Below are 13,984 nucleotides of genomic sequence, written 5' to 3'. Positions count from 1 at the left end.
GCAGTGCCAGAAACTCATCGACTCCATGCCACGCCGCATTAACGCAGTAATTGAGGCAAAAGGAGCTCCAACCAAGTATTGAGTATTGTACATGCTCATATTTTTCATTTTCATACTTTTCAGTTGGCCAACATTTCTAAAAATCCCTTTTTTGTATTAGCCTTAAGTAATATTCTAATTTTGTGACACACGGAATTTTGGATTTTCATTTGTTGCCACTTCAAATCATCAAAATTAAATGAAATAAACATTTGAATGCATCAGTCTGTGTGCAATGAATAAATATAATGTACAAGTTACACCTTTTGAATGCAATTACTGAAATAAATCAAGTTTTTCAAAATATTCTAATTTACTGGCTTTTACCTGAATATATATATATATATATATGAAATCAGGGGCGCCGCTAGGGATTTTGAGCCCCATGAAACAAATCTTTACAGGGCCCCCAACACAGTGTCATTATTTTTTCTGTATTATAATTTCATCATCATTAGGGGCCTCTCTGGGCCCCCCTCCATCATGGGCCCCTAGAATCCGTCTCCTTTACCCCCCCAATTGGCGCCCCTGTATGAAATACTTGACTTGGTGAATTCTAGCTGTAAATATACTCCTCCCCTCTTAACCATGCCCCCCGCACCCACCCCCCCACCTCCCGAAATTGGAGGTCTCAAGGTTGGCAAGTATGATCTATACCATTGCATAGTTGGATTTTTGTTGCTCGTATATGCTTTTTGCAGGAAGATTTAAGCCTATTTTGCACTCGGATAGTTCGCACACTGCTTGCTGTACCACAGCCATCTTGGCTAGGTTGATCACCACTGATTTTCACTTCCAGGAAAAAAAAATGTCACTTGTCGGCCTACCAGCTATATTCTAGACTAGCTTGATGTTAAAATTTGAGTTTCGAGTTAGCATGTAGCTAACATAGCTATGCTAGTGTTGTTTGTGTCCTTCTGTCGCACTCCTTAGAGGGGAAATGCACTTTTTGGGGAATTTTGCCAATCGTTTACAATCAGAATATCATGACTTGGTCCTTGGTGTTTGCTTTTCCGGGATGCAACGGAAAGTTGGCTCGGGCGAGACGGGAATGTAAATACATGATTTATTTAATTTAATAAAAAAAAAGTACAAACAAAAAGCGCGCACAGTGGCGGAGAAACAACTTGGCTATGAAAACAAATACTTGCACAATGGCAGAAACTATGAACAACAAAAAACACTAACTGTGGCATTAATAAACAAAACTTACTTGGCATGGACAAAAGGAGCAGCATGAACGATGGACATGAAAAAAGTGTCAGGAATGTGCAGAGCATAAATGTGGGATGTCGTCAGAACCACAAACTGAAAACAATGAACTTAAATACCATAGACATGATTAGTGAAAGCAGGTGCATGACTCAAAACGTGAAACAGGTGCGTGACGTGACAGGTGAAAACTAATGGTTGCTATGGTGACAAAACAAAAGTGCACAAAAAGTCCAAAAACAAAACCGAACATGACTAAAACAAAACATGATCACACAGACATGACACAGAATGAGAAACATGAAGATGGATGTATTTTTTTAATGCATTCTAAATATTTAATAAATGCGATCAAAAGTCTGCTTACAATAGAGCCTATAAGAGCCACTCCATTCTGCCTATAAATCCCTTAAAATACTTCCAAACACCTCCATTAGGGTTTAATATGCATTATGTAGGTATATATGTAATGTGGCACGTTCATAATAACATTTAATATTTATTTTGATCATTTTAAGCATTATTTCAGAAACGCATCACAACGTTTGCTTTTTTTTCCCCCCACTCCATCACTGAATTTTACTCACTGCAGTATTTATGAGAGCCAACAAACAAACAAAGCCACAGAACTTTCCTCCAGAAGGTCTTATCTTTGTCCATGTGATGTCAGATGAAACAAAAATTGAGCTGTTTGGCCACAATACCCAGCAATATGTTTGGAGGGGAAACGGTGACGCCTTTAATCCCAGGAACACCATCCCTACCGTCAAGTGTGGTGGTGGTAGTATTATGCTCTAGGCCTGTTTTGCTGCCAATGGAACTGGTGCTTTACAGAGAGTAAATGGGACAATGAAATAGGAGGATTACCTCCAAATTCTTCAGGGCAACCTAAAATCATCAGCCCGGACGTTGGGCCTTGGGCGCAGTTGGGTGTTCCAACAGGACAATGACCCCAAACACACGTCAAAAGTGGTAAAGGAATGGCTAAATCAGGCTAGAATGAAGGTTTTAGAATGGCCTTCCTAAAGTCCTGACTTAAACGTGTGGACAATGCTGAAGAAACAAGTCCATGTCAGAAAACCAACAAATTTAGCTGAACTGCACCAATTTTGTAAAGAAGAGTGGTCGAAAATTCAAGCAGAAGCTTGTGGATGGCTACCAAAAGCACCTTATTGCAGTGAAACTTGCCAAGTGACATGTAAGCAAATATTAACATTGCTGTATGTATACTTTTGACCCAGCAGATTTGCTCACATTTTCAGTAGACCCATAATAAATTCATAAAAGAACCAAACTTTATGAATGTTTTTTTGTGACCAACAAGTATGTGCTCCAATCACTCTATCACAAAAAAACAAGAGTTGTAGAAATTATTGGAAACCTAAGACAGCTATGACATTATGTTCTTTACAAGTGTATGTAAACGTTTGACCACAACTGTATATACTCCATCCATCCATTTTCTACCGCTTATTCCCTTTTGGGGTGGCGGGGGGCGCTGGAGCCTATCTCAGCTACAATCGGGCGGAAGGCGGGGTACACCCTGGACAAGTCGCCACCTCATCGCAACTGTATATACTGTATATATATATATATATAAGTCAGTATTTGGATGACTACTCTTTAATTCCACTTCATGTATATTACTGTTAAGTAACAGTACTCAATTGACCACATATTTTCGGCTACTCTGCCCACCTCTGGATGGCAGACGAGAAACATTATGAAGTCTGTTAGGTTAACTAAAATTGGCGTTACTTTAATCTCCTTTGGTGACATAATTGAACTGTTCACTACAATATGTTGGATCAGTGTTAATGTATGCAAAGACATTTAAATTTATGGGAAAAATTGCTGTGAGAATAAAAAAAATTAAAATTAAAATTAAAAGTCCACCTTTATGATTTGGCTTTTATTAATGTTATTGAAGTCATTCATACTTTACTTTTTGTCTCATTAGTTATGCAAGATTTTATTTTGTTCTATTTATTTATTATATAGTTACTGTATATTTAATTTACTTGTCATTTATCCTTTATTTCTACTCAAGGTTCTTACTGTACTATTTTAAAGGCTACATAATTTTTACTTTCCAACGTTCCTCAGAGGGAGCCATCTTCATCAGGGGTTATCGGCCATGCTGTGAGGGCGCTTTGTGTCAGCGTCCTGGTGACCATGGTCTGATGACTTCCTGGTGCCGATGGCTCCTGTGATAGTGTTTACTCACCTGGCACCTCTGTACTCAGCCATGCATTCATTTGTTCATGTGTGTGTGTGTGTGTGTTTTTGTATTTCTAACATTCTTGAGACATCAACAAGGAAAGGTACCTTCAATATGAGGACCGGTGAACAAGATAGGACCGAAATGATGGTCCCAATACGGAAAACCATTGCATCTATTAGAGAATGTCTCATTTGGTGACATCTATCAAAATTAGGGTTTCAAATTGACTGTGTGTCAGTTTTAAAAGTGCTCCCCGTCTGGTCAACATATGAAATAACAAGTGTGTATAAGAAATTGAAATGCGCCCCCTTTGGCCAAAATTCATTTAAAAAAAATATATAAATATGTAATAACTTGAAGTAAATAACGAAGATTAAAAACCAATTACAAGCAAAAAAAAAAATGTTTTTATTAAAAGCAGTCTTTTTCTCACAATGTGTCGACTTCTTTCTTATAAAAGTGGGAACAAATTCTCATTTTCTTTCTGTTTCTGTAATATTGCAATATGTTCTCGTAAAATTATTACTTTTTTAATGTAAAATTATTACTTCATTTGTCATATAAAATTCTGACTTTTAGCACAATATTGACAATCTTTTTGTTGTTCTGGTAAAATAGTGACTTTTTTGAGTAAAATTATGACTGTTGTCATAATTTTGCCAAGTAAAATTCCGATTATTATTATAATATTGCCAAAAATTTTAGGTTTTCTGATAAAATTGTGACTTTTGTCGAGTAAAATTACGACTCTTTTCATAAAATTGCCAAAATGTTAAGCTTTTCTTGCAAAATTGCGACTGTTATTGAGTAAAATTCCAACTTTTGTCTTTTCTTGTAAAATTCTGACTTGCGTTGAGTAAAATGACGACTTTTATTATAATACTGCCAAAATTCTAAGTTTTTCTTGTGAAATTGTGACCTTTTTCATATGAAATTCCAACTCATTTTTCTTAATATTTGCATAGTTTGTATATATTATTAATGTTGTAAAAAAAATAAAAAATCTTTATATATCTAGAAAGGGTGGTCCTAAAGAGTTAGGCATTTTTTTCGGAGGTCTCAAGAAGGTAACAAATACAAGAATGTGTGTGTGTGTGTGTGTGTGTGTGTGTGTGTGTGTGTGTGTGTGTGTGTGTGTGTGTGTGTGTGTGTGTGTGTGTGTGTGTGTGTGTGTGTGTGAGTGTGTGTGTGTGTGTGTGTCATCGGCAGAGGTGGGTGGTAGCAAGCTACATTTACTCCGTTACATTTACTTGAGTAACTTTTTGGATAAATTGTACTTTTCAGAGTGGTATAGTAACATACTTTTTACTTTTACTTGAGTTTTTTTGAGAAGAAGAAGAAGCGTTACTTTTACTCCGTTACATTGCGTTTCATTCTGATCTTTGGCCCTTGGAAAAGGCCTAGTACCTGACTGCCCCCTAGCCAAGGATACGGTGAAGACCTCAACGGCGGAGCAGGCGGAAGACGGTAGATTTAAGAACTACCACAACGGCTGGATGGCGGAGGAAGGCTGCAGCAGAAAAGGGTCCCCAGTCGTCTTGGACTCCATGCCACTGGACCCTGACCCGATTCTGTCAAGGATCGTGTGGCGACTGTCTGTGCACCAGTCTCCCCACGTTAAACAAAGTCACGCACAGGCATCCTCCATAAAGGGATACACCCCTACCAGGAGGATCGTCATACTCGTTCAAGTGACCGCCGATGATGACTGACTATATATATATATATATCTATATCACAATCATTTATCATTATCGATTCACATTTACTTATATCACAATTATTTATCATTAACGATTCACATTTATTTATATCACAATTATTTATCATTAACGATTCACATTTATTTATATCACAATTATTTATAATAATCGATTAAGGCTTGCAAAGATGTATTCTAATGTCAGCGAACCTGCTTCCGGCAGACACGGTCACGTGACTTTGTTTCGCCAATCCAACGTGAGCAGTACTGACGTTTTATTCCATTTCACCAATCAAACGAGCACAAAGTACAGCTATAGGAAGCTGGAATAGGTCAGTATTTTTAAAGTATATGATAAACTTACTTACTTGTTTAAGTGTCAGAATGTTCCCAAAGAAGACGTTTAAATTACATGACGTCAGCACATCCCGGCTGTTTGAGACAACTGCTGAACAGAAACATCCTAAATCAGTTAACTGAACAAAAACGACCTTTTTGTATGTCTCTAATGATCCTAATGACCACATGTGTCATTTAAACACAGTAAAAACATTACCAAAGACGTTAAAAAGTTGTACTTATCTGTTAAATCCGTAGCTTTTAAGTTACTAGTTATTAGCATGTAGCATTTTCTTCTACTGTATTTACATCAAGCGTAGCTAAACAAGCTGAAATGACCACAATCTCCCCCTAGTGTACAAGAGGCACATTGCACATGGCCATCAGTCACCTTCGCGATAAAAGCATGGAAACAAAAACTTCAAATGTCGCTGGGAAAGTAGAAGAAACGAAATTATTTGACAAATCATACTAATTTAGTACATAGAAACGTGCTGACTGTGAAAAGTGGCATGACGTCAGACAAAGCAGCAAAAAAATATTCAATTATTACTTTCAAACTCGTAAAAAGAACATTTATATCATGCTCTTTGTCAGTAGAAATGTTCACATTCCAGCCGGCAATAATCCACTAGCTAGAGAAAACATGTTGAAGTAAATTATAAATGAATTCTGTTTTACACACACCGTACACAATCCAACTACAATTGTAGTCCAAGAATCATTAAAAATAACTACTAAATAAACTCACAAGTTACTAAATACTTGAGTAGTTTTTTTGTCGAAATACTTACCTACTCTTACTCAAGTAATTATTTTGATGACTACTTTTTACTTTTACTTTAGTCATATTATTCCATACTTGCCAACCTTGAGACCTCCGATTTCGGGAGGTGTGGGGGGTGGGGGTGGGGGGCGTGGTCGGGACGGGGGCGTGGTTAAGAGGGGAGGAGTATATTGACAGCTAGAATTCACCAAGTCAAGTATTTTATACATACGTACATATACATATATACATACATATATATATATATATATGTATGTATATATGTATATCACGGTGGCAGAGGGGTTAGTGCATCTGCCTCACAATACGAAGGTCCTGAGTAGTCTTGGGTTCAATCCCGGGCTCGGGATTTTTCTGTGTGGAGTTTGCATGTTCTCCCCGTGACTGCGTGGGTTCCCTCCGGGTACTCCGGCTTCCTCCCACTTCCAAAGACATGCACCTGGGGATAAGTTGATTGGCAACACTAAATTGGCCCTAGTGTGTGAATGTGAGTGTGAATGTTGTCTGTCTATCTGTGTTGGCCCTGCGATGAGGTGGCGACTTGTCCAGGGTGTACCCCGCCTTCCGCCCGATTGTAGCTGAGATAGGCTCCAGCGCCCCCCGCGACCCCAAAGGGAATAAGCGGTAGAAAATGGATGGATGGATGGATGGATGGATATATATATATATATATATATATATATATATATATATATATATATATATATATTTGCATACTTTCAGGATGTAGATATATATATATATATATATATATATATATATATATATATATATATATATATATATATATATATATATATATATATATCTACATCCTGAAAGTATGCAAACAAAACTGTTTAGATAATTGATACTTCAAACTTGCATAAATAAATCTTAAGGAATATAACATAACTTGGCTTCTGAGAGCTTCAAAAATGTAATGAATAAAATGCTAAAGTTGTTGATAAACAAGTAATTATTTTAATAATTAAATATGGTCATTTTAAAGGAATTATTATGATCATTTAAAATTAATGATTTCAAATATGTTTATTTTAATGTATAATTCTATGGCTGGATGTAATAAGGAGTCAGAAAAAAAAAATACAATTATTTTTTATGTTTTTAGCAAAATATAGTAAAAAAAAATTATTTATTTAAAAAAAATTAATAAATATATTTATTTTTAGGTAAGATAAACATAATAATACAATGTATCTCTAGTCTGGATGATTTAGTTCTTGTCACCCTGTTGTCATAAAGAAAAGGCTGTCCTCACTCAGGTCCGCATGGAGCTGGAGGGGGCGTGGCCTCCAGCTCCGGCTGAAAATCGGGAGATTTTCGGGAGAATATTTGTCCCGGGAGGTTTTCGGGAGAGGCGCTGAATTTCGGGCGTCTCCCGGAAAATTCGGGAGGGTTGGCAAGTATGTATTATTCTAAAGCAGTGGTGTCAAACTTGTTTTCATTGAGGACCAAATCGCAGTTATGGAGGCCGTCAGAGGAGTAATATATGAATATGCATGTATATATTTATATAATACATTAACAATATATATTTTTAAATAAGCTGCAAAAAAAAATAAAAAATTTTACTTTAAAAACTGGCAGCTCAGTCACCAGAATGTTACAGTAAAATCAGTGGGTTTTTACAGCATATAAAAAATTGAATATATGGAATGAAAAAACAATACCACTGTTTTTAGTGGTAAAATTCAAGCAACAGAGCTGCCAGTTTGTTTGTTTTTTACTGTAAAATCTTGTTTTAATGTTTTGTTTTTTAATGGTTTAGTGTCTTACTGTATATGGAAAAAACAGTATTAAAGCTGATTTTATGGTAAAAAACTCAGTCCGTGGAATTTAACCGTTAAATCTATTGTCAATTTTACAGTGTAAAATTTGATTGATAATTTGTTTTGAAATCATAAGTCAAGCAAATATTTAAGTACAGTATTTATCTATATTTAAATAAATATATACAAATATATGATAATATAATATTTAGATTTTGATAATATTGAATTTTAAAAGATATGCAACTGCATGCAGTACATGATTTTTTATGTCAAAGGGAAAGAACAAATATATTTAGTAAGAAAAATTAAGGCATATTATTTCCAGGCTTTCGCAGGCCTTGAGTTTGACACCTGTGCTCTAATGGAACGGTACTCTTACTTGAGCACCATTTGCGGTTACTCTACCCAGCTATTATTTTCAAGTCTGTAAAGCACTTGGCGTTGCATTTCTTTTATGTATGAAAAGTGCTTTATAAATAAAGTTAGATTTGATTTTGATTTGAATAGGTTGATTGGCAACACTAAATTGTGTGAATGTGAGTGTGAATGTTGTCTGTCTATCTGTGTTGGCCCTGCGATGAGGGGGCGACTTGTCCAGGGTGTACCCCGCCTTCTGCCCGAATGCAGCTGAGATAGGCTCCAGCACCCCCCGCGATCCCAAAAGGGACAAGCGGTAGAAAATGGATGGATGGATGGATAAACCGAACATTTGACAATCCCCCGCACCACCATACCTCAGCAAACCCCCTAATAATAATAATAATACTAATAATAATAATAATAATAATAATAATACATTTTACTTATAAGGCGCCTTTCTGGGCACTCAAGGACACCGTACAAAATCAAAACATTAAAATAAATTGCATAAAAACAACAACAACAAAGATGGATAAGATGTACAGTGAATAAGCAGTCAGGAACAGGGGCGCCGCTAGGGATTTTGGGCCCCATGAAAAGAATCTTTACAGGGCCCCCAACACAGTGTCATTATTTTTTTTGTATTATAATTTCATCATCATTAGGGGCCTCTCTGGGCCCCCCTCCATCATGGGCCCCTAGAATCCGTCTCCTTTACCCCCCCTTTTCGGCGCCCCTGGTCAGGAATAAGTGTGTTTTGAGTCTTGATTTAAAGAGGGATAGTGAGCCCCATTCAGCAACCGTTCTTAAGAAAACATTTTGTTCTTAGGCCCACTTACGAAGTTTTTAAGGAGATTTTTGAATTCACCAATGTTTTCTTAGCTGGGATTTGTTCGTAGGTAAGAACAAAATCTACGAGTGCCCCAGAGCACTATAGATTAGATAGACTATCTATCTATCTATCTATAGCTGGCATATAGATAGATAGACAGACAGACAGACGGACGGACGGACGGACGGACGGACGGACGGACGGACGGACGGACAGACAGACAGACAGACAGACAGACAGACAGACAGACAGACAGACAGATAGATAGATAGATAGATAGATAGATAGCAAAATAAGCAATATATAGACATTTCAAAATATCGTGTGCGTGTACGCACGCACGCACGCACACACACACACACACACACACACACACACACACACACACACACACACACACACACACACACAATCATCAATTACCGGGGCGTTGATTTAGTGATTGGTGACTCTTTAAACAACCAACAGGCCTCTCACACCCTGTTGCAACACAACTCACACAATGGCAATGCTTTTGCTGCTACTGCAAGATGCCGCAGATCGTGCCCTGGGGAGGAAGCGCATATTTCACGGCCTGTAGACGTATTTGCCCGAAGTGACAAATATTTATTTGAACGCTTTAGGCTACCTCAGCTGTCCCCCCTTTCTTAAAAGCCTACTGAAAGCCACTACTACCGACCACGCAGTCTGATAGTTTATATATCAATGATGAAATCTTAACATTGCAACACACTAAAGTGCAATTTTAAATTTTGCGCGAAATATCCTGCTGAAAACGTCTCGGTGTGATGACGTCAGCGCGTGACGTCACGGATTGTGGAGGACATTTTGGGACAGCATGGTGGCCAGCTATTAAGTCGTCTGTTTTCATCGCAAAATTCCACAGTATTCTGGACATCTGTGTTGGTGAATCTTTTGCAATTTGTTCAATGAACAATGGAGACAGCAAAGAAGAAAGCTGTAGGTGGGAAGCGGTGTATTGCGGCCGACTGCAGCAACACAAACACAGCCGGTGTTTCGTTGTTTACATTCCTGGAAGATGACAGTAAAGCTTAACCATTGGCCTGTGGAGAACTGGGACAACAGAGACTCTTACCAGGAGGACTTTGAGTTAGATGCGCAGACGTGGTACCGTGAGTATGCATGCAGCTGCGGCTTCCAAACATTTGATCGCTTGCCCGTACGTGTGTGCCGCAATGTGCATGTCACGTACGTAACTTTGGAGACTTTGGGGAATTATATGTGCTGTATGAACTTTGGGGAGGTGAACGGTACTTTGGGCTGTGGGATTGAGTTTGTTGTGCAGGTGTTTTAGTTGTATTGGCGGGTTATATGGACGAGAGGGGGGAGGTGTTTGTTATGCGGGATTAATTTGTGGCATATTAAATATAAGCCTGGTTGTGTTGTGGCTAATAGAGTATATATATGTCTTGTGTTTATTTACTGTTTTAGTCATTCCCAGCTGAATATCAGGTCCCACTCGCCTCTCACAGCATCTTCCCTATCTGAATCGCTCCCACTGCCCTCTAGTTCTTCACTCTCACGTTCTTCATCCACGAATCTTTCATCCTCGCTCAAAATAATGGGGAAATCGTTGCTTTCTCGGTCCGAATCGCTCTCGCTGCTGGTGGCCATGATTGTAAACAATGTGCGGATGTGAGGAGCTCCACAACCTGTGACGTCAGGCTACTCGTCTGCTACTTCAAGTACAGGCAAGGCTTTTTTATCAGCGACCAAAAGTTGCGAACTTTATCGTCGATGTTTTCTACTAAATCCTTTCAGCAAAAATATGGCAATATCACGAAATGATCAAGTATGACACATAGAATGGACCTGCTATCCCCGTTTAAATAAGAAAATCGCATTTCAGTAGGCCTTTAAGGGTGTTTACATATGCATATTGGGGAAATAAGGGCGTGTTTATATGCAAATTATGATCGACACGGACGCGCTAACCATTTGGCATTCAGCAACTTAAGAACAGCAGGTGGGAACAATTTGGCCGTTTAAGAACACGTCATGAATTTGAATGGACTCCTCTTAGGAAATCACTAAGGAAAAAAAGATAAGACGAAACGTTTGGAACTTATTGCTGAATGGGGCCCATTGAGTCTATGTTAGAAAGGTCTGGAGGTAATGAGTTCCATAGATGAGGGGATGAGCGGCTGAAAGCTCAGGCACCCATGGTGGACAGTTTATATAATTGGACAGTGAGATGGATGGATGAAGAGGATCTTAGGTAACGTGAGGGCATGGCGACATAGAGCAGGTCAGAGAAATATGACGGAGAGAGGTTATGGATAGCTTTGAAAAAGAGAGGACAATTATTTTAAATTGGATACGGTGTTTGATGGTTGATAATAGTCGCAAAGATCTCTGAATGAATCGGAATGGACATTTTGCTAGTTTTACTTTTGCGGTTAACTTTATTGAGCAATACTCTCAATATTTAATTTCCCAACGTTTTCAAACTAAATGATCCCGGCGAGTATGACTAAAAAAAAATGTTTTTCTTGATGGTGGATGGGCTGCACATTGAATGTGTGCGACCTGTACAAACCCGCTGTCTGACTGTGTAAGAGAGAGAGAGAAAAATGGGGGCAAACAGAAGGTGTTGGCTGAGCGACATGCGAGGGAAGTGTAGTTAACGACTCTGCGGCGCATTGCATTGACGGCGTGACTCACAGCCACGTGGAATTTGTATGGAGCGAGCAGTTACGAACGTGACGACAGCGGACGAAAAAGAGGGAACAGAACTGGCGGTGGAGAAAAGAAATCTTCAAGCTATAAAAGAAAGAAGGTGTGACATGTCCCATGGGTGAGGACGCTTTCGCTCTGCAGGATGCTTTAGTGCAAGAGAGCATTCGTGTGGACTTCACACTTCATCTGAAGAAGTTGCAAGTGCGAGGATCTCGCCAAAACAGCAGAGTAGTCTGTGTGCAGCTTGCATTGGCAGTGCAGATTCACTGTCCACTAAAAAGAAGTGTTAGTGTCTAGCAACACGATATCATTGTGACTTGTCGACACTCAAGCACGGCGTTGGCAGCGACAGGATCCGAGGCTGCACGAGTGCTGCGGGCGGGGAATATTGACACGTTGGCCTCTATTCGGACACGATCAGTGTGATGTGTACACTCTTAGAAATAAGGGTTCCAAAAGGGTTCTTCTACAAGGGCTGAGGTTCTAACTGGAACCATTTGCTTCTGAAAAACCCTTTCCCGAAGAAAGGGTTTTTCAAGGGTTCTTGGTAACGCTAATGGTTCCAGTAAGAACCATTTTGATCCAGAGAACCCTTTAAAACCCCTTTTCTGAATAATTGGTTTTAAAAAGGATTCTCACTAACACTAAGGGTTCCAGTAAGAACTATTTTGATCCAGAGAACCGTTTTTGGAAGAAAGAGTTCTTCAGAGATTGTTGAAAGCATGGGTAAGATCTTGTGTCACCAGGGACATACTTCCTGATAACATTTGCCAATAATGGTGCAAAATCCATTTCCTTGTGACTACTGATACACATACTTTTCATATACAATGTTTTTGTTTATTTTAAAGCAAGCTCTTCTTCCCCAGATCCTGTTGATCAAACTGTAACATAATTGCCCATCTTGGGATTTGAACACCTGCCACCCAGTCTAAAGTCACTGGCAATAGCGACTGAGCTAACCAGCTGGCTGCCTTCAGTCATCAGGTCAACCATCCATCCATCCATCTTCTTCCGCTTATCCAAGGTCGGGTCGCGGGGGCAGCAACCTAAGCAGGGAAGCCCAGACTTCCCTCTCCCCAGCCACTTCGTCCAGCTCTTCCTGTGGAACCCAGAGGCGTTCCCAGGCCAGCCGGGAGACATAGTCTTCCCAACGTGTCCTGGGTCTTCACCGCGGCCTCCTACCGGTCGGACGTGCCCTAAACACCTCCCTAGGGAGGCGTTCGGGTGGCATCCTGACCAGATGCCCGAACCACCTCATCTGGCTCCTCTCGATGTGGAGGAGCAGCGGCTTTACTTTGAGCTCCCCCCGGAAGGCAGAGCTTCTCACCCTATCTCTAAGGGAGAGCCCCGCCACCCGGCGGAGGAAACTCATTTCGGCCGCTTGTACCCGTGATCTTGTCCTTTCGGTCATAACCCAAAGCTAATGACCATAGGTGAGGATGGGAACGTAGATCGACCGGTAAATTGAGAGCTTTGCCTTCCGGCTCAGCTCCTTCTTCACCACAACGGATCGATACAGCGTCCGCATTACTGAAGATGCCGCACCGATCCGCCTGTCGATCTCACGATCCACTCTTCCCTCACTCGTGAACAAGACTCCGAGGTACTTGAACTCCTCCACTTGGGGCAAGATCTCCTCCCCAACCCGGAGATGGCACTCCACCCTTTTCCGGGCGAGAACCATGGACTCGGGTCAGGTCAACCATATTAGTCTATTACCTTACACCTTCTGATCAGACATACAAATAATGGCAGTCCTATAACTGAAATGTTCTGTTACCAATTTATTTCCACAACCATTAATTATAAGAAAGCAAGATCTTCATCAGCAAATCTTGTTGACTCAGGCAAAGATTAGCTTTGACTAGAAGGACCATTTTTGAAATCTGCCTTGACAACTGCTGTCTGGCTAGGGATTCTGTTTGAGAAATAGCTCAGCGATTTAGGAGCTGGTTCTTGGTGCCAAAGAATCTGGGTTCAAGCCCTGACAAAGGTGGTGATGACAGCTCAT

General features: G+C 39.8%; 1 protein-coding gene across 2 annotated transcripts in view; it reads right to left on the bottom strand.

Moving 5' to 3' along the window:
- npffr2a (neuropeptide FF receptor 2a) overlaps positions 1-13,984 on the bottom strand; it is a 214,176-nt gene that overhangs the window by 126,735 nt on the left and 73,457 nt on the right. Inside the window, exons 1-2 of one of the 2 annotated variants that reach the window (XM_061980412.1) lie at positions 5,756-5,796; positions 5,546-5,625 (exon numbers count right to left, since the gene is read on the bottom strand). The exons of the other annotated variant lie outside the window; for it this stretch is intronic. The gene's annotated coding sequence lies outside the window, so the exon portion shown is untranslated. Of the gene's footprint in view, positions 1-5,545; positions 5,626-5,755; positions 5,797-13,984 lie in introns of those variants that run through there. 2 annotated transcript variants of the gene reach the window in all.

The sequence above is a fragment of the Nerophis lumbriciformis genome, linkage group LG20 (assembly GCF_033978685.3).
Source record: "Nerophis lumbriciformis linkage group LG20, RoL_Nlum_v2.1, whole genome shotgun sequence".
Taxonomy (NCBI): domain Eukaryota; kingdom Metazoa; phylum Chordata; class Actinopteri; order Syngnathiformes; family Syngnathidae; genus Nerophis; species Nerophis lumbriciformis.
The sequence above is the reverse complement of the archived record's forward strand: the minus strand, read 5'-3'. Positions and strand labels throughout refer to the sequence as shown.